Genomic DNA, 21,381 nt, shown 5'->3' with positions numbered 1-21,381 from the left:
TAGACTATCCTAAAAACACTTACATCTCCTCCTCTTTTCTATTTGCAAATTACTGTGCCTCCGACCTACTGAGAAAATCCCAAAATCATCACGAAAGCACTCTGTTGATTAGACTCCCTGCCACTAAAAACATATGTCTCTGTGCTCAGCCTCCTCCCTGCTCTGAGATCTTGGGAGGGAATGGAGCCTTTTCCTATCCAGGGCTACTCCCCTGGTAATTGGAGCCCCGCAGTCTCCTGGAGAACTTCACAGTCATCCATTCCTGGCTCTGTAGTTGTTCTGCCCCTGTTCTCTGAAGAATCTTTCTCTTTATGGTAGGAACATTTAAATCCCTACCTTCTTGTATAACACACATCCTTCTGTTTACCTCTAGCTATCTCCCTATGCTTTTCTTTCATAGACAACTTTCCTAAAAATAAAATAAAAAAAAAAAAAACCAAAAAACAAAAACCACTTTCTACTCTGTGTTTACTTTTTACATATTTATTACAGTCCTAGCATCATCTACTACATCCCCCACTATCCACTACAAATCACTTAAAATCTAAAGTCATCGGTGGTCTCTAAATAACATACAGTACATGTTTTTTTAAGTCATAATTTTACTTGATTTTTCTGCCAGATTGGACATTGATTTAAACTGTCTTTAAAACTCTCCTTCTCCTTGGTTCAGGTTCCTCATTTGGCTTCCGCTGATGCCTGGTGGAGAGGAGGTTTCTGCTGGCTGGACTTGGAAGTTTGGGTCCCCCCAGGGGTCACTGCTGACACCACCCTGCAAGAATGGAGAGAGGTGCCTCCTGATGGCCAAGGTGAGCTCTGACACCCCAGGGCGTGGGGCTGTCGCTGTCCGGATGAGAGTGTCTTTTTAACTTTTTATCTCTATCTACAGCCTTGCTCAGACTGGTCACTCCACCAGTGTGGTTGAAGGAATAAATGTGCCAATCTCTGTATTAGCTTTTAGTCACTCATAACAGTTACTACGAACTTAGTGACTTACAAACAACACAACTGTATTTTCTCCCACTTCTTTAGGTCAGAAGTCCAGGCACAGCAGGGCTGAGTGGTCCTCCCTGTTCGTGTCCTAGGGCAAAATCAAGGTTTTGTCAGGACTGCAGTCCTTGACAAGAACCCACTTCTGAGTGCATTCGAGGTCATTGGCTAAATTCAGTTTCTTGCATTTGTAGGGCTCGGGGCCCCATTTCCTTGTTGGCTATCAGTTGGGGGGCCAGTCTTTGTTCCTAGAGTCTGCTCACAATATTCTTCATGCCTTCTGCATGGCCAAGAATGGTGGGTCCCATTCTTCACATCTCTTTCACCTTCCCTTCTGCTGCATGTCTCAGATGGACTTTTCTGCCTTCCTTTACTGCTTTTGTGATTATATTGGGCAAACCTGATAGTCCAGGTTAATTTTTCTGTCTCAGGTCAGCTGATTCAGGACCTCCTTCAGAGCAGTTTCTAGATTAGTGTTTTATTGAATAAGGGGGATCTTCTGGAGATATCTTTTGAATTGTGCCTACCATAGTCTCCTTGGGCAAAAATACACGAATGCAAAGAAAAGGTCCAAGATAATATATAATTAAGGGAAAGTTATCAGCACACCAAGACAATAACTGCAATGATATTTCAATGTTTTGAGTACCCTCAATGAGTCATGTTAAATAGTAGGTATTAAAAGAAGTCAGTAAGAAAATTGTAGTTTATTTCTAGAATGTTAGCTTCACAGGAGGAAGGGTAGATCCTTTGTTTCCTACTCTGTCTTATGTGCTTGGTATGGCTCCTGGTACCTAATAGATGTTTAATAACCATTTGTTTTGGTTGGTTGACTGAGTGGTTTTCTAAAATGTGAATGTATGAAATAAAAGGAAAGAAATATAATTTCAATCAGAGAAAGAACTCTGTGAGCTAGAATGCTCTAAACCATGCCTTTGGATTTGGTTTTCAAGTTGAACTTTTATGGATGGGCATGGGCATAACCTTTTGCTTTACAATGGACCTGTTGGCACAGAGGTTTCACCTTGAGGAGAAGGATGTAAAGCTACACCCAGATGGAGGAGGGCTTTTAAGGCTGAATAAAGGTGTTCAAATCTTTCATAAGGTTAACATAAAGCCCACAAAAGGGTTTGAAGAAGGAAGCCAATGATGAAAGTATATTTATGAAAGATTAATTTGATGGCAAAGTGGAGGCAGAAGGACAATTGGAAGGGTATTGGTATCTGCTGTAACAAGCATCCCTAACATCTTAGTGGTTTAATACAGGCATGGTTTCACTCAGGTCATAATGTGATCAGATGTTTGGTAATTGGCCTCCATGTGGTGACTTGAAGATGTGGTTTGTTTTTTTCCCTGGTGCTACCGTCTTCTATAGCTTCTTGGGCATCCCTGGTGGACCCTCTGCATTAAGCTTCCCAAGGAGTGAAGTGAGGAAAGATAATGAGGTGGGACATTTGGTGGTCAGACCAGGAAATGGCATACATCACCCTGACCACATTCCATTGATAGAACAAGTCCCATGGTGTCAACCTTAGTAATAAGCAGCTGGAAATGTGGCAATCCCATGTGTCCCAATAGAAAACAAGTGGTCAGCACCTAGCCAGTCTCTGCTATGGAACTCTAAAGACTCAGACAAGTCCTGCAATAAAATGCCTATTTAACTGTGTTTGGCTTCATGCTTTTCAAACTTATTTGATTATGATTTTTATTTTTAGAACAATACCTATTGCTAATTCTCATAACTGGTGTTATGAGGTACATAATTTGGGAAAATAGTTCTAAGCATCTCTCTTAGAAACTTTTGGAGATCTGTCACCTTTTATAGAGCACTCAGCTGAAAGTAAGGACTAGGAGATCTTAGGCCTAAATAAATAAACATAGACAGTACAATTTATACTTACAGTATAGCTCCTTTTTGGATGTAATATGGTCTTATTACACTTATCCAGAGATATAAAACCTGGAGGTCTAAGAAAACAAGTTTGATACCTGTTGAATATGAGGAGCGATTATTGCTTTATTCTTAAGAGAGTTTATTGCACGAGTCAGAAGTTGTTTCTCTTAGTTTTTAGGAAAAAGTCTTCAAACCAAATATTAGAAAGAATTTAAAGAGCAAAAATCTGGCCTGCTTCTTTGAGAAGAAACCCTCAAGCAAAGTAATGTAATGTTCATTTTTCTAGAGAAGAGAGAAGGTCAGGTCAGTTCTTTTGACATAAATATACAATAATGCACATTCAGAGACCATAAAAAATGGGAATTGGAATCAGAGGAAGTAAAAAGGGCATGAGGTAAAGGATGTAGTGCTGTGAGGATTGAAACAAATGATTGATGTCTTGTTGCTCAGGCTCTGAACGTGATGGTAGGATTAAGAGAACATAAGAATAATGAAAACAAATTAAAAATAAAAGGAAAATGACAGGAAATTTCCTTTTTGATTTTGTTTTCTCAGAAATGTATGTAAGGGTTTCTGATGTTTGTGGAAGTGGAGAAAGATGATGTCTCTCATTATTTTCCAAAAGATGTCTGCCAACTTTGATACCTTTGATAATTTTCCATTCAGAAACTCTCTACTTCCTGTTACTGAACCCCAAGTTCGGCTGCCCAGCTCTCAAATTCCCAATACTCAAGAGATGAGTTTTGATTGGAAAGGAATTTGAGCTTTATTCAGGAGGCCAGCCACCTGGGGAGAAGGTAGACTCCTGTCCAAAAGCCAACTCTGTGGTTTCTGCCTGGCCCAAGGGTTTTGAAAGGGGGTGTGAGGGAGTGGTCTGTAACATTGCTTACATGCAGACTCGATGGTACCAGCTATGGACGTTATCTTCAGTGCTAGAGATTGTACGAGGGGGTCTTGTTCCTCTTTCCTGATGTTCAGGAGGACTTTGTTCTTTCTGCAAAAGAATGCAAGGTCTACAGATACACAAAAGAAGGTTACTCAGCTGTTTCAAATGTAGTCAGACCTTTTGGGGAAGTTTGGTCCTTTACTCCTCAAGGCTAGTGGCCTGCAAATCTCAAAGAAAGTAACTTAGTTCTGCTACAGATCAGCAAGCAAGGAGTGTATAAGCTTGAAGCAAGATAACCCTTAAGACCAGTTGGAGTGCTGTTACATTCCAACCCTAAATAATTCACTATTCTGTCCATAGATTTTATGCCACTTTGAGAAGAAGTTCTGTGGAGACTCATTGAATAGTTCTGTTATGGGTCAAAATTTCTGTTATGGCCCACAATTATGAGGAAACAAAAATAAAATTTTGGCTAGGGAATGCTAATATAGACCTTGTTACATTATATAAATAAGCAAGTGCCCTTGGATTTTTTTTTTTTTTTTTTAAGGGTGGATGGTAGACTAGGCATCGGATGCTTCCAAAGTTAAATATTAGCCTCTAGTTATTGGGCAAGAGTCATTTCTAGCTATTTTTTAATTAAAAAAATATGCATATTTCTCATTGTGGCTTAAAATGGTAGCATATTGAGATCTGTGGTAATAGTAGACAAAAAGGCAATTGTTGGAGAATAAAATACGATCTAGTCTCCAGGTGAAGTTGCAGTAATAAATGATTCATGACAGCTGGAGACTCCTAGGGCAAGCTCACAACCAGCCAAGAGGGCTTATACCAATCAGCATATAGCCCAAGTTTAAGGGCAAGGGCAGGGTGTATGCATCCTATACTCTACAGCCTGTACAGGTCTAGTATTCCCAGTCCAGGGTTTTGTAGATAATAAAGTATTGGCATTTTTCATGAATCATGGATTTCTTATCCCATCAGTGTTTGTTGCCGTGACGAACTGACGCGGAAGGCAATAATGTTCACTCTGGAGGGATTTAGTGGCTTAGGTATCACAGTACCTTCCTTATTTCTATGGTGAAACCAACTCTAGAAATGATTGAGGAACTTGATTGTGGCAAGTACCCCTGGTCTTTTCCAAATGCACGTAAGTCTTGTCATTCAAAATATGGTCCTTGGACCAGCAGCATCGGCATCACCTGAGAACTTCTTAGAAATACAGAATCTCAGGCACAATATTAGATCATTCAAATTAAAGTCTGGAAATTTAACAAGATCCCCAGATAATACAACACATGGAAAATTTGAGAACTCACTATAGGTACATCCACACCCACATCCACAGTTCTGAAAGCTTGCTACCTGAGCTATGCCAAATCCACTGCAGTTTGGAGGTGAGAAAAGGAACAGCTAAGAGATCTCTGTGTTCCTTACTTTCTTGCAGACTTCATCTACCACCCACATTAAATGCCAAGACATTATTTCCCTAGAAGTCAGTACCGCGCCTTGCCCCACGGGTCACCAATAGCTTGGAGGATAACAAAAGTGTGCCCTGTGGATGAGCTTTCTGATAAGCTGGGGGCTCAGCCGTAAAACTGAGGGCGTGCTGGGTATCAGTGAAGCCTGGCCTCATTGCTTTTCTCTTTACTTTTTCTCTGGATAAACAGAGGATTGGGGTCTCTTGGGCTGTCAGTCTAACTCCTTCAGCAAGTGCCAAATAAAACAACAACAAAAAAATGTAGAAAGGGGATGGCAAAAATGAAGTGGATAACAGTCAAAGCAAATATCAGACAAAGCAAACTGAGTGGCATATATACTGCAATAAAAGGAAAGAACACTGGAGGGAAAAAATGGATTTTGCCGGTTTAAAATGTGGTGCTGCTGAACAGCAGTGCTAGTGACCTAAACTCAAAGAAAAATGGTGTTTTTCTGCTGTGGTTTCCGAGATTTAACCCTTCCTCGTTAGATAGCTATTTAAATGGAAGATGATTCTTTTTTATTTTACTCTAAATCAGCAAGTATTTTCTTACATTCTGATATTAAGTTTTATGAACCAGTTTATGTCAGGTGCAGTAGCGGGGGCGTTTCTGGAAGTTGTTTGCCAGTTGAATTGTGGCTTCTGAAGGGGCACATTATATCATAGAAAATTGTGTTTTCATCAATATTTGCTACTTCATTATCAGGAGAAATAGACTGTATCCAGGACCTCATCAATTTCACATCCTCGCACCCCACCCCCCCAGCGTCTTTATCTGGTTTCTCTTCTCTCCTCTGGCCACATCCCTTCAGCTATTCATCTGTGTCATTGTGGATAGTCCTCTGAGGACAGACTGAAGAATTCATGTTAATCTTATGTCTCACTGTCTGAATAGCACCAGTGAACTCTAAGAATAGGAATACTCTATAATGGCAAACTCAGGTTTTGTTTCAGGATCGTAAATAATCATGGGAACATTGCTATGTACGGATTCTGTGACATTAAAATTCTATAATTCCATGATTTTTTAGTTGCTTAATTCTCCAGAATTCTACTTCCCCAATGATGAAAAGGAGCAAATGTAATTTATTTTAAACTTTTTCTAATAAGATTTGTTTTCCTAGGGGGAGTGGTAGATTATTATACTTCTACCTAACAGATATATTCATTTCATCTGGGAGACCAGTAGAGATAAATGGTATTTTGGGCCATGAAACTGCCCAAGTTTAGCTTCAGAGAGACCCTTCTTTCTGCTTGGGAGGCAAGGATTATTTCCTCCACCCCCTCCCCTCTGCTCTTCTCTTTGAAAAAGCCTCACCTGTGAGATTGCAGAAATTTACAACCCAAAGGGACCCATGTCTCAAGGTTAATGCAGTCAATCCTAACATTCTTCTTGAAAAATTATCCATTTCTGTACAGGAGAACAGTTGGTGCTGGGCAGACGTCAAACATTCCTGTGGCCATAAAGCCTGCTTATTTTTTTTGTTCTCTTTTTTCCACATGAGAATAGGATTCTTACTTGAAATCATTTATCACTGTTGGCTCAGAAATACAATAAGGAATATAAAATATATAAGGATATTGCAGGAAATAAATGTTTGCTTTCCTCTTTACCTATGACACACAGAAACCACTCAAAGACAGAGGCCTAAAACTGCTGCATACATAGGGGGCAGAGAGAGAAGAGCTCACAGTCTTGCAGATCCCAGTCTCTTGATTGGAAATTCATAAAGCCATACTTCCCAGGTTTTATTATGCCCCAAATCATCTGTGAATCATGTTAAAATGCAGATTCTGATTCAGAAGTTCTGGAGAGTCTGCATTTCTACAAAGCCTCAGATGATGTCAATGCTACTGGCCAGGTGAGCACATGGTGAGTAGCCAGGCCTCAGATACAGATGGAGCAAAACTCTGTGCTTAGATAGCCATGGTAGCTTTGCTATTTCAGGTATGATCTGAAGATTAGCAGCAGTGCCCTGCTGGGCCATTTTGGAGCCTGAGGCCAAAGGAAATATGTGCTTCTATATACACTTAACAAATACCCTACCACATTTCAATCCATGTGGAAAATGTTAGTAAAATTTCTACTACTGGGGTGCCTGGGTGGTGTAGGCAGTTCAGCATCCAACTCTTGGTTTCAGCTCAGGTCATGATCTCAGGGTTGTGAGATTGAGCCCCACATTGGGCTCTGCACTCAGCGTAGAGTCTGCTTGAGACTCTGCCCCTCCTGCTCATGCTCTCTCTCTAAAACAAATCTTAAAAAACAAAAACAAAAACAAAAAAACTCTCCTCCTACAACAACAACAATGGCAACAACAATACTAAAGGATTATGATATCTAAAGCCTTGCCATGTCCAACGTGTTCCATCCAAGCCATTGTTGTCCTCAGGAGCCTGTGTGGTGGAGTCTGCAAGGAAGGATGGGTTGGAAATAACTGGTTCTGTTGCACAATAACTGTAAAGCAATTAACAGCCTTTTTTTGTTAACAATTTTTGATATATTTTAATCAGGAATATTTTTATATTCATTTTGATCTTTAAAAATATTGTGTTAGAAGATTGTCTATTTTTGGTAAGCAAGGTTTTGGGCATCTTCTTAAATTTTGTGCTTGAGGCAAGTCCTCACTTTCCCCACCCTAATCCCAACCCTGATCAGGAGCATGAGCATCACCTGGGAGCTTCTAGAAATGCAGGCTCTCCCATCCCAGAGAATGAATGAGAATCGACATTTTAACAAGACCATGGAGCGATTCATGCACACGTTGAAGTTTGATAAATGCCCTGAAGAGATCATGCTTTCAAACAGGAGTTGCTCAGTCTGTGTCTCACCTTATCCTGGAAGAAGACTTTTGGCTTAATGTTGAATTATCAGACCCAAGATTCTATGAGTTTCTAAAATGAAGATGGTCCTAAATTTCCTCTAAATTTACAAAGCTTGTACGAAGTGTATTTATACAGCAACTAGCTTTTAGAGATAGCCATGAAGTCCTGTCTACTTTTTTTTTTTTTTAACTTAAATGTGTGCAGAAATAGATTTCAACACAGACAGGTGGCTTTTACAACTAGCAACCTAGTCCCAGAAGAACCTTAAGGTAACAAGAATAGATCTCCTTTGGAGTCTCTTTCTATTTTTAATTTGTCTCATCATGAAGGATGAAGGACAACAAAAAATGCCCTGAGTTCTTTGATGCACTTTCCTTCTTTTGATTGTATCTTTGAGGAGAGCTCTCAAAGGCATCATATAAATCCATTGTCAGAACAGTCTTCCAGTGTAATGAGAATGGGAAATGACACAATTATCTTTTCTTGTATCAAGGATTGTAAGGAGAGTTTGGAAAGACATTAAATGAAGTCTGTCCTTTGGGGAACTTAAACCTGTGGTCTACCGATTATGCCGCCATGCTGTGGGAGGAAGTGAATACTTCGATTTCAAAAGAACTGCAGAGAAGTTTACAGAGGCTTTTCACCAGACAAATGGTGGGTCTAGGTTTGTGGCTGTTTAGTGAATTAAAATTTCTTTGAATGCACTATCTTTTTTATTATATTTATATGAAAAAGTATTTTTCATGATGAAATAAGCAATATATAGTTCTAGGGCGACTTTATTTAAAGGTCTCCCTTCTAGTTAAGCTTTATTTAATGTAACTCAATGGCTGGTGCACTGGTTATATGTCTCACTATGATACATTGTTTACAAGGTGAGAAGATGAAGACATAAGTTCTAGTCAGTTATTGGTCATGTCCATAGAACACAAAGTGAATAGAAATTGAGCAATTTTGTGATCAATTTGATAACCAGAGGCCACAGTCGTTCTCAGCCCGAAGCCAAATTCCCATGTGACATGCGTTTGAAAATACACAGGGACAGTTTTGTTTGTCAAAATGACTGAGGGGCACTAGGCATTTGGTACACAGGGGCCCAGGATGCTAAACATCCTCTGTGTGTGGGATAGTAACACCCAGGGAATAATTATACCATCCTGTGAAAGACAGACTCCAAGATGGCTCCATGGACCCTTTGCCTCCTGGGATTCACCGTCTTTTGTAATCCCCACCCTTTGAGTGAGAGAGTGACATATAATGTGTTTCTAATTGTAGAATACAACAAAGGTGACAAAATGTATGTGATTAGGTAAATGTGATTATGTTATAAAAGATTGTAATATCTTTCTTGCTAGAAAATCTCTCTCTCGCTTTCTCACTAGTTTTGAAGAAGCTAGCTGCCATTTTGCATGCTGCCCTACGGAGAGGGCTATGTGGCAGAAGAGTTGAGAGTGGCCTCTGGCCGACAGCCAACAAGAAACTGAGGCCCTCGGTCTGGAAGCCTACAGGAAACTGCATGCTCCTAACAATTGTGTAGGCTTATTAGAAGGGGATCCTTCCCCAGTCAAGCCCCAGGAGAGAACCCAGTCTTCACTGATACCTTGATTGCTGCCATATGAAGAATCAAGCTAGGTTGTGCCCAGATTTCTGACCCAGAGAAACTGAGAAAATAAATGTATTTTGTCTTAAGCCATTAGGTTTGTGGTAATTTGTTGATAACAAATGCAAACCTGTTTTAGTCAGTTCAGACTGCTGTCATGCATTACTATGGACTGAGTAGCTTCAATAGAAGGAATTTGTTTCTCACACTTCTGGAGGCTGGAAATACAAGACCAAGGCACCTGCAGATCTAGTGTCTGGTGAGAGCCCACTTCCTGTTTGCAGATGTCCGTCCGTCATTTCTTTGTATCCTCATGTGGTGGAGAGCAGAGACAGGGAACAGGCTGTCATGTCTCTTTTTATAAGACAACTAATCCCAGCCCTGAGGGTGCCACCCTTGTGACTTAATTATCTCCCCAAGATCTCACCTCCTAATACCATCACACTGGGGGTTAGGATGTCAATATGTGGATTTTGGGAAGACAGAAACATTCAGTATGTAACAATGCCCAAATGTCAATAGAACCTACACTGGAAAGTACTACCTATAAAATCCTTCAATACATGTTGCCTAAATTGATTAACTTTTTAGTGACCTTTCTTAGCAGACTTGATGAATTTAAACTGATTGGATTATTGCACAGACAAATCATGTGGCATTATGAGTACTTGACGTGAAGGACTTATCTTCATCACCATGGCCCTGGTGCACAGATGAGAGCCCAGAGCAAAATAGATGCTCAGAAAGTTTGCTACATGAATGATACGTACTCAGCCTGCAAGGGAAACCATAACTCTCTCTGAGTACCACTTTCAGCCTGTATTAAAGAAGAGCACACAGGGAGTAAAAGTGAAAAACCACTGGCTTAAAAAGTGGTCATTTTTAGATTTATCCAATATCGAAATTAGGAGTCTTTGTTTGGCTGTACTTTTGTCGTTTTCAGCTGGTTATTTATCACTGCATAATCACAACCAGATTTCCCCACCTAAGGCAAGTTTCTAGTGTATATGTGCATATTTCCTTGAGGAATGTGGTAATTCTGCCCTTCATTTCAGCCTGGGACTCCTTACTCCTTAGGTGGAGGAGGGATGATGATGTGGTTTCTCTGATCCCAAGGCAGACGTTCACAGAATTTCTCTGGACTGCAGGTGAAGGTAGGGGAAGGGGAGGAAACTTGTCATTTAGGGGATCTAGGGCTAAATCAAGAGGGCAATATCTATATCCCCTTCCTTTGTCTTTTAAGGTTCAACTGAATATATGCAATGTGTCCATCTAGTGGCTCCCATATTTCTAAGCCTCCTCTGCAGCTAGGGATGGCCACATGGCCCCGTTTTAGACCGTATAAAGTGAGCACAGCTTTGGGATCACATTTTTTATAAAGAAGGTGATTACTGTCATTCTCCCTCATCCCCTTGCCGTTGGATGAGACTGGAACTGCTTCCTGGGATGCAGAGTTGGGAGCAACAGTGGGCTGGAGTGGCTCACAAGGTACATGGAGAGCCAGTTGTGCACGCTCCCTCTCTGCTTTGCATGCAGTGATGTCTTCTTGGTAGCTTGAGTATTTAGAGCATGGAAACTGGCAAATGCTACAAATCAGGAATTTGGTTTTTTTTTTTTTTTGCTTATTCTGAGAGCTAGTTTTACACTTTTACCAGCAATACCACCAGATGAAAGTGTATGTTGAGGATTGGGAAGTGGACCTTCCAGTCTGGATCTGCAGGGACAGAGCCTCCTCCTCACCTGGACTGCTTACCTCTGGAGGGCCACGCAGATGAGAAACACCCACCATTTCACCTCAGTCACCAGCTGGGGAGTCTTCCTGCAGCTGCCTAGCCTACACACTAGGGGCAGACACGGAATTCTGAGCTGGAGGCCATCTGCCTGAGTTCTGCACACTCCCTCCGTGGCCTGATCTGACCCTCTCACCACTCTGAAAGCCACTGCACTGGAGTCTGGGAGCTTCATCTTCTTCCTCCTGTATTTCTGAAAAGGAACCACTTGCAGGGTCTCAGATATAAAATATCCCTGTAGGAGCCTCTGTCACAAGGTTATGGCCTTGATCTTCCCAAACCGGCAGGTCTTTCATGTGACTTGCACATTGAAGAGTCTTCTGGAAGCTGCTTCTGATGGAGCCTATGGGGAGGACATGGCCTCATGGCTGGAATTTGCTCTGCAGTCCCATCGTGCCGGGGAGGCCCGAGGAAGCTCTCCAGGAACTCCGTCTCTCTGTTGGTTTCTGAGTGTGTTAATAAAATTTCCATTTAGCAGGACTCTCCCCAAGTTTCCTATCCCTTGAGCTGTCAGGGTAAATAACAATGCTTGGTACTTGCACCACACTATATAGACCTTTCCAAGCACTTTCCTATCTGCTGTGTAGCTTGATCCTCTGAGGCAGCAGGACTCAGTCAGTGTATCTACTGCCTTTCAGATGAACATGAGGGCCAGAGATGTTCACTGCTTTTCCAAGTTCACACTGAGCAGGAAAGAACCCACGTCTCTGAACCCTACAGCTGTACTATAGCGGTGATTGCCTGCCCTTTGAAGTCACCAGGCCTGGGGTTGGAATTTTCACCCACACCAGTTGCTTAAGGGATCCAAGTTTTAATTTCCTCATTTGTAAAATGGGACTCATAGTTCTATCTCATGGCTTATTGTGACAATCCGATAGCCCTTAGCACAGTATATTTCACAGAGGTAGCGTACAGTGGACGTTTGCCATTGTTCTCCCCTGGACCTGGTGCCAGCCAGGGGCGGGCTGTCCATTGCTGTTCTTTTTCCAGACTTCGAATCTCTATTTGATCCTGGCATTACCTCTGGATTCAGAGAATGCTAAAGAAAAAGAAGAAGGCTGGAGAAGGGGCAAGGTAGAAGAAAGGGTCCTATTCACATACTTATAAGCGACAGAGTAGAATTAGACTTGTCCAAGGGGGTCACAGTGACCTTTGGCACAAAACCCAGTTCACTTCTTCACACAGGACTTTAGCTCCCTATAGCAGGCTAATTCATCGCACTTGTTTATTTTTCCCTGGCCAAGCTCCCGGGCATCACTGTCCACCGAGGGTAGTGGCTGTGGAGCCATGCCCACACCCCTCCCCTGAACGCCTAACCTCCCCTAGAAAAGGGGCTGGCTCCTTTGATGATCTCATTTCTGAGAGATGGTTCCCAGATCATTGGAGAAACTGTGAGACCTAAAGCTGGAAAGCCCATTTAGCTTTTTAAAAGATCTACATATATTTCAAAGAGATAAAGAATTTACAATTGCAAATTTTCTGAAGAAATTGCTTTAAGAAAAGGGAGAAGGGAGGAGTTTCTTCCCTTACTTTCATTGCATTTGTTCTCATATCTGTTCATTTCAGAGAAGTAAAAAAAGAAAAAAAACAAAAAACCTCCTTCCCTGTAGAAGACTTTATTTAAAGATGACACCTGCTGACAAATCAGCCTGATTGCCTTGGTTGGGCCAACCTGTTCTCTTCCTGGAAAACACTTCTGGATGGCTGAAGAACCTGGAGATTGATGGTTCTGGAATGTGTGGATGTGGGGTTTAGGGGCATGTAAGAAGGGCCTTGGACAGAGTGAGGGAGATTTGCAGGCAAAGTAAAAAGGGCTTTGAAAGAGATTTTGTTGTTTGAGTCTACATTTTCTATTTTATAAAGTATGAGAGACAATGATCTTATAAAATTAAATATTATTATCGCAGTCTGATGGCAACTTCATGCACATGGCTGAGGGGTATCTAAGGGTCTGGCTAACTCTAAGCACCCACAAACCTACAGCATCCTCACATGCAGCCAATTGGCATAACCGAGAAAGAATGATGCCCAGCGGTGCAGCAAGGATTTACCTGGTACTCCACAATCCTCCACGGGGAAGTCTCCACTGCTCATCTTCTCTTCCCATGGAAGATGCCTCATCCTAGATAAGAAGATTTTTTTTTCCTTTAGTCTTTTGTAATAACAATGCCATCTACTTTGCTGCTTGCATGATCTACTATACTCCTAACAACAGGACTTTTTTGGAGATGAAAACACCAAGGCTCAGAAAGTTGAGTTCCTTGCTGCAGGTCACACAGCTAATGCAGAGTCAGGACAAAAATCAGAGCAAGTGGGCAGGATTCTAGGATGTGCCTAGTGGCTCTGACAATAAACATCTATTCCAACCCTGATTTAGAAGTTTGGTGAACAAGTGCTGGCCAACATTTCGGATATGATCCAACCTCAGGATTCTTAGAACTGCACGGCCAGGTTATCCATTTTACTGATTCCCAAGCCACCTACATTTAAAAAAGAAAAGATATGGAGTGGCGCCTGAGTGGCTCAGTTGTTAAGCGTTTGCCTTCGGCTCAGGCCATGATCCCGGGATCCTGGGATCAAGCCCCACATTGGGCTCCCTGCTCCGCAGGAAGCCTGCTTCTTCCTCTCCCACCCACTCCCCCTGCTTGTGTTCCCTCTCTTGCTGTGTCTCTCTCTGTCAAATAAATAAAATCTTTAAAAAAAAATGATATGGAATAGAATATAAAGTATCAGAGTAATCACATGTAGAAAGGGTAAGTACTGGTTAGTGAACTTTGATTTCAGTTATAAATGTATGAAATGAAATTGTTCTTGTGAAGGCTTTAATATACAAGGCCACAAAGCCTCGATCTCCACAACCTTTTCATTTTACAGATAGAGAGACTGAGGTCTGCAGGGAGTGAGGGGGTGGCCTGAGGTCACAAACCTAATTATCAGCAAAGCCCTGAATAGAACCGGAGGCACTTTTTGTTTTACCATGTGTACACTCTTCATTCTTTGTCCTCCTTTTCGATCCCTGTGTAATACAGCACTGGGAGCTCAAAATCTCATCTCCCGTCAGTGTTAGACAGTGGCTTAATAGGGCTTAGCTTTTCAGAACAGAAATGAGTCCTGTTTGTTTTGAAAGGAAAGCTAAACTGAACAGGCAACTGGAAGTTGAATAAAGGTCTTGCGGGATCAGGGAAAAAACAAGAAGCTTGTTTGTGAAGCTTCTTGGGGGAGCTGAGAATTGAGAACTCCAGGTGGTCTTGAGAAGCAGCTGAAATTTCCCTGCTCTACTGGGCTCTACGTGCAGGAGAAGGCAAAACATGCCCGAGGAACTGCAAAACACAGGCTAACCTTTGCTGGAGAGCTGGAGCCTTTGCAAAGGGCATAACCACTGCGTTGATTGCAAAGCCCTCCATAATTGGAGAAGGGAGGGAGGCAATGGTGACCTAGCTCTCTGAAGGAAGGTTGGGCATGATGAATTACAGATTTGATTTCCCTAGTGTGGCATGCAAAGCCTGGGGGCATGCCATTTAGCTGCTCTGTGTCTTAGTTTCTCATCTGTAAAATAGAGATAAAAATCCTTCATTATCTTGCGAGGCTGGATGTGGGGATTAGTTAGGTACAATATGAAGATGAGTAAGGGTTATAAATTTTTACAACTGTTAAAATAAGAAAAGGAGGGAAGAGCAGGAAAAAAGAACAGAAGCCAAATGTCACTGTTCATTAAAATCAGGTCCTGAGCATCTAAATGACATGGCCTATGTTAGTTTCTGAAATTATAAAACTACCTTACGTTCATAAATGATATTTTTAATTTTATGAATAAAAGACTTCTTCCAACTGAAAGAACTCCCAGGGGCTGAAGCTGGAACAAGTGGAGCAAGAAAATAAAGTAGCATTTGACTATAACTCAAAGTATTAAGTCAATATCCATGAGTCTCTGCTGACATAAATAAGTGAATTAATAAATGGGAGAGGAGAAATAAGTCTGTTCAGAATTCCAAATAATTCATGAGGATACTCTGCCCTCAAGGAGGTGAAGCATAACTCGTGTGGGCTGCACGTGGAGACATGCTTCCAAAGAGTACCATATGGAACGGGTTGGAGGGAAGATACGGTGGAAAAAATTTGAGTCACTACCTCAGCCAGGTGATCAAAATCAACATCAACAAAGACATGTTATGTTGATAGTATGTACCCTTGATATCATGTGATAAGAGTGGCACTTTACCTCTTTGGTCTTCTGCTCAAAACCCATAAGCACAGTCTAGTCATGAGAAAACCATCAGACAAACCCAGATCGAGGTACATTCTACATAATATCTGACCAATACTCCCTAAAACTGTCAAGGTCATCAAAAACAAGGAGACCCTGAGGCTCAAGGCTAAGAGGACCCTAAGGAGACATGATATATACATGTAATGTGGAATCCTGGATGGGGTCCTGGAAGAGAAAAAGGACATTGGATGAAAACTAAGGAAGTCAGAATAAAGTATGGAATTTAATTAATAGTGACTGGTGTTGGTTCCTTAATTGTGACAAATATACCATACTAATGGAAGATGCTAATAGGGGAAACTGTGAGGCATACTAGGACTCTCTTTATTATCCTTGTACTTTTTCTCTAAAACTATTCTGAAATAAAAACTTTATTAAAAAAAAGACCTTATAATCTAAAATTTATGTTAATTTTCAGATCAGCTTCAGCAAATATATATGGCATGCTTGCCAAGCGACAGGCACATAGTCCTTGCTCTCAAAGATTTTGAAATATCCAGGAGGACGCATGTAAACACACACTGGGATGTGGGGAGATACGAATGACATAAATGCTACACACTGTAAATGATGAGACTATGGGGAGACCATGGAGGGAGGGATGTATTACATTTGGCTAGTGCTGGGACATTTCTCCAACTTGTTTGCCCCATCTATCTTTACCAGTTGAGTGAGGGGTGGTGCCATAAGAAGGAGCCTGCTTGGTGGTGCATTTAGTTTTGCACCTATAGAATTTGAGGTGCTTCTGGGATATTCAATTTTATATATCCAGTAAGAAGTCTAGTCTGTGGTTCTGCTCACAGGTATGGACTTGGGCATCGTCAGTCTTTAAATGGTAACTGAAGCAGATGATGTAGGAAGCATGAGATAGTCCTTTTGCTAAGATAATAGTATTAATCAGTGAGTGATAGTGTAGCCTAGACAAAAAACCAGAGTCCCAGGTGTGCCAATTACTAACTGAAGCAGAAGGAAATTGTTTTGGCTTTCTGAGCCTCAATTTCCTAATCTGTAAAATGGGGATAGCAATACCCCTGATCCTCTCTTCCTTTCACGTTGGATGGGGAGGGGTAAATCAGAAGACATATGGGTCCTTTGTAATCTGTAAAGAGCTACAGAGATGTAAGACAGACATTGTGTTGCTGCTTAGTGCTACTGAAAAAATTCACTTAAGAACTGGTATCTCTAACTTCTTAGGTCTCTAAAGGCTTTGGTTTAATTGGATGTCATTAATTTTTTTTTTTTTTTTTGGAACAAGTTCTAAATATCATGGTAATTTGCCAACTATATAGAGAGATCTTTGAAAATCATGGCTCTTAGCTCACCATCAACTTTCCTTCTTAAATAGTTGGCAAGATTGCATTTCCTATCGTCTCTTAGTACCATTTTAAAGGAAACCTAGAAGTCATTTTTGAATTTTTTCCAGTGTAATTATGTTTTTATAAGAAATAGGTTTTCTGTTTGTAAACCTTTCTGATAATCCCTTTGCCTGAAGTTCTTGTCTGTTTTATTAGCATGAAGTGGCAGGACATGAAACAATGGAGAAACCAATGCAGTGCTTAGTGCAGAAATCATGTAATCTTTTCAGAATCAGAGCTGAGAGGCTAACTCAGCCAAAGAATATATTCAACTTGGGTGAGAATCAAGGGAATGAAGAAGCATGAACCATGCCAGAGAGTTGATTCCTGGCTTTCATACTGTGGCTTGACAGAGCTTTCTTCTCAGTTAACATAAGCGTATGCACTCTCCAGGTGTGAACCTGACTGCTGGCCATGGATTTTCCCTGTTACTAACCTTTTCAGAGTTTCCAATGTTGGAATTAAGAGCTGGTCTCTGAGATTTTAAGTCTTTGACCTATTCAGGCTAAGTGTTCACTTCCTTTTGCCTGAAGCCCATGTACTGCCCTGCCACCTAGCAAGTTCCAACAAAGGTCATGGAGAAAACAGAGGGTAGAGCTGTAATGAAAAGCGAGCCTTTTCTTCCTCCTTTGGAGCACACAGACAATATTCTTTCTCAATTAATAACCACCTACTGGTGGGGTAGCCTTTTGAGTGACTCCAACAGCATCAAGCTCTCTCTGAAGCCCATTTAGAGCAGCCCCCCATGTGGGAATCATAATATGCCTTTTGAAAACTTTGTTTGATATGTATTTTTTTTTTAAAAATCTGAATAAGAGGAGAATGAAAGTGAAATAAATGGAATTAAGTTAGAAGCTAGATCTTTGGTGATAAAACATAGGGTTGTTTCAATGTGGGAAAATATTGATCCTGACATGTCTCTCATAGGGAAGAAAGATTTATCAGCTCTACAGTCAGATCCTAAAGAGGCAATTTCTCAGTTCACTTAAAGGGAGTGTGATGTACCAAGAAAGAATAATTTTGGTGAAATATTTATCTAATGAGTAGTAGGATCATATCCTTGTGTTTTCTCACCTTTCATTGTGACCATCTTGTCCAATTTCAAATAATTTCAAGTCACAGATGATCTTAAGCCATGTTTTAGTAACCTGTGTTTGAATCCCATACCTACCATTGAGGAGTGTTGTGACTTCAGGCATGGGTGGTAAGATTTTTGAGGCTGATCAGCTTCATTAAATTAGGATATTAATTTCATCTCATAAAGTTATTGCGAAGACTAAATGCAAAATATCTGTAGGGAAGCTCCTTAGAAAGCATTACAAATATGTGCATTGTTGTTATTATTGTCCTTTCACTTTCAGACATGACTAAGCAATATTTGTAAATGCTCAAAGAAGAAATATCTTAAGCAACCATAATTTAAGCCACATCTAAGTTAACTGTGATCTGAATGACTAAGATGTGTAAGACTTGCCTCCAGTGGGAGATGGCCAGATTAAATGTTATCATGCAGATTCAAGGTAATGGTGAAATACAGCGGAAGTGAACGCCACTCAGTAATTTGAAGAAGAGATTCTGAAAAATTGAGAGAACCCGATGCCACGGAGAGTGTGAATGAGTAACTGAAAGATTCATCTTGGTAGAACAGCTGGAGCTGGTGCCGTTAACCATAGCTCTCCCAGTGTAACACCAGGGAGGGCTGGTTGGAGAAATCCCCAAGGATTCAGTTGACAACTCCTTGCTTCCAGTTCATTGGTTTCAGGGCCTTCCTGTCTATGTGTTGTGGGTTGAATTGTGTCTCCCTCCAACCCACAAAGATGTTGAAGTCCTAAACCTCAATACTTCTAGTAGCTTTATTTGGAAATAGGGTCTTTGTGGATGATCAAGTAAAGATTAGTAGGATGGGCCTTAATCCAGGATGACTGGTATCCTTTTTTTAAAAAGAGAAATTTGGATATAGAGACAGATAGATATATGCGGAGGGAATATGATGTGAAGACACAGGGAGAAACCATCTATAAGCCAGGGAAAATCTGAGGCTACCAGAAGCTAAGGGAGTTACATGGAATAGATTGTCTCACAGCCCTCAGGAGGAACCAACTCTGTCAATATCTTGATTTCAGACTTCTAGTCTCCAGAACTGTGAGGCAATAACTGCTGTGAAAGCCACCCAGTCTTGTTGCTTTGTTATGGCAGCCTCAGGAATTAGGCTACCTCTCTCTCTCTGCTAGAGAGAGAAATATTATTTAGTTACCTGTCTGCTTCCTTCATTGACTGGAATGTAAGCTGCCTACCTTGTTTGTCTTCATCAGGGCACCTGGAACCAGGCCTGGGAAGTGGTAGGTGCAATACAATCTATATTTGTTGAATTGTTGCTGTTGGGCCTAGCATGGGGAGTGACAAATGCAGGAGTGTTGGAGTCCTGATTGGACTGAATCAAATGAAGCACACAGTCGATGTGTGATACTAATGCTAAGCACAGATTTGCTCTGGAATATGACCTCCAATCAACAAATAAACCATCTCCATTTGGTAGATATACTATGCTCTGATTTGCAAAGTATATCTGATAATTAGGATGGCCTTGCTGTTACTCTCATATAATCAAAACTGGATTATAAATATTTAAAACATCACTGCCATGCAAAATGAATACTCAACACTTATATTTAGCTATTTTTTAACTTCTCTAGCAAGTATATGACTTACCCTTGGAAACCAGCAATTTGTAAGATCTATCTAAATATTCTGGTGAGGTTTTATATTAGTTTTCTCTTGCTTCTGTAACAAATTACCAAAAATTTAGTGACATGAATTTGTTCTCCTACAGTTATGGAGATCAGAAGTCTAAAGTGGGTCTCACTGGGCTAGTATCAAGATGTGGCCAAGGCTCTGTTCCTTATATAGACCCAAGGGAAGAATCGATTTTCTTGCCTTTTCCGGCTCTTGGAGACTACTTGCATTTCATGGCTTATGGCCCGCATCCACCTCCAAAGCCAGAAATGGCCCCTGAATTCTCATGGTGTCATTTCTGTCTAGTTCTGACATTTTTGCTGTTCTCTTACCCATTTAGAGGGAATAATGATTATATTGGACCCACTTGGAATAATCCAGGATACCCCCTTTTTCTTAAAGTCAGATAATCAGCAAACTTAAACCATTTGCAAATTTAATTTCCTCTTGCCATATAACATATCACAGGTTCCAGAGATGGTCCATGGCCATATTGGGGAGGCCATTATTATTCTGCCGGCCATAGAGTTGTAGAGCACAGGTGGCACCATTGTCTTACTCTGCCTGCCATGAGTGCTCTCCTATGGCACATGACATTACTGTCAGGTGTTAGAGGGCTTTCTCATGCCAAGCTCATGTCACACTCAAAACCCTAATCTTGGGATTGATTTATGAGATTGAGATAAGAGTATGGTTTTGAACTAGGTCTAAGAACAGCTCTTCACCAAAATCTCTTCTGCAGTACATTAATAAATGGTATATGGACAAAAAAAAGTTTCATGGTCAAATCACGCTGAGGATGCAGATTAAGCAAAACGAATTCTGCTATTTTTTAGCTGACAGACTTAAAGGCCTTTATTAATGTGCTTTGTGGTTCTCCAGGAAGGATACCACAGTGTGCAGGGCCTCCAAATTATTTGGCCTCAGAAAGCTTGTTTTTGCAGAGCATTTTGTGGGCGTAATGATCTGTGGAACGCACTGTGAGACATTCTGATATACAATAAAGCATAGAGTCCTGAAAAGAATTAGGAACCTCTCTGCACTTGAGCATCTATAGGGAATCAGCTTCTAGAGTTCCCAACACTTAATTGCACTGATAGTTCCTAAAACAAATGACTCATTACCTGGGGATTGAAAAGAAGTTTGCTACTTAGAAACCTTCATAGCAGAAAGTTGTAGGACTGTCTTGACATCCTCTTAATTTGACATGTTTGAAGCTGAACTTACCATTTTCTCCCTCCCTCTCCCCAATCTACCTTACTATTATGGACTGAGTGGTATCCTCAAGTGCTCACCCCCAGTACCTGAGAATGTGACTGTGTTTGGAGGAAGGATCTTTAAAGAGGACATTAAGTTAAAATAAGGTCTTTGGTGTAAGCCCTATTTAGGAAGAGTGGTGTTCTTGTAAGGAGAGGAGATTAGGACACACACAGGGAAGAGGGAAGACCACAAGAAGACTGCGGAGAAGATGGCCATTAGCCAGCCATCGAGAGAGAGACCTCAGTGCTACCAACACTTTGATCTTGGCCTTCTAGCCTGCAGAATTAGGAGATAATAAATTTA

General features: G+C 41.0%; 1 long non-coding RNA gene across 1 annotated transcript; it reads left to right on the top strand.

Annotated features, from left to right (window-relative positions):
• The first annotated feature begins 487 nt into the window (after window positions 1–487).
• On the top strand, window positions 488–9,911 carry LOC115941877 (uncharacterized). The gene is made up of 3 exons (XR_004076552.2): window positions 488–809; window positions 8,567–8,727; window positions 9,456–9,911. It is a non-coding gene; the product is annotated as an uncharacterized LOC115941877 (long non-coding RNA).
• The last annotated feature ends 11,470 nt before the right edge of the window (window positions 9,912–21,381 follow it).

The sequence above is a fragment of the Leptonychotes weddellii genome, chromosome 7 (genome assembly GCF_054177405.1).
Source record: "Leptonychotes weddellii isolate Sample4059 chromosome 7, ASM5417740v2, whole genome shotgun sequence".
In the NCBI taxonomy this organism is placed as follows: domain Eukaryota; kingdom Metazoa; phylum Chordata; class Mammalia; order Carnivora; family Phocidae; genus Leptonychotes; species Leptonychotes weddellii.
The sequence above is the reverse complement of the archived record's forward strand: the minus strand, read 5'-3'. Positions and strand labels throughout refer to the sequence as shown.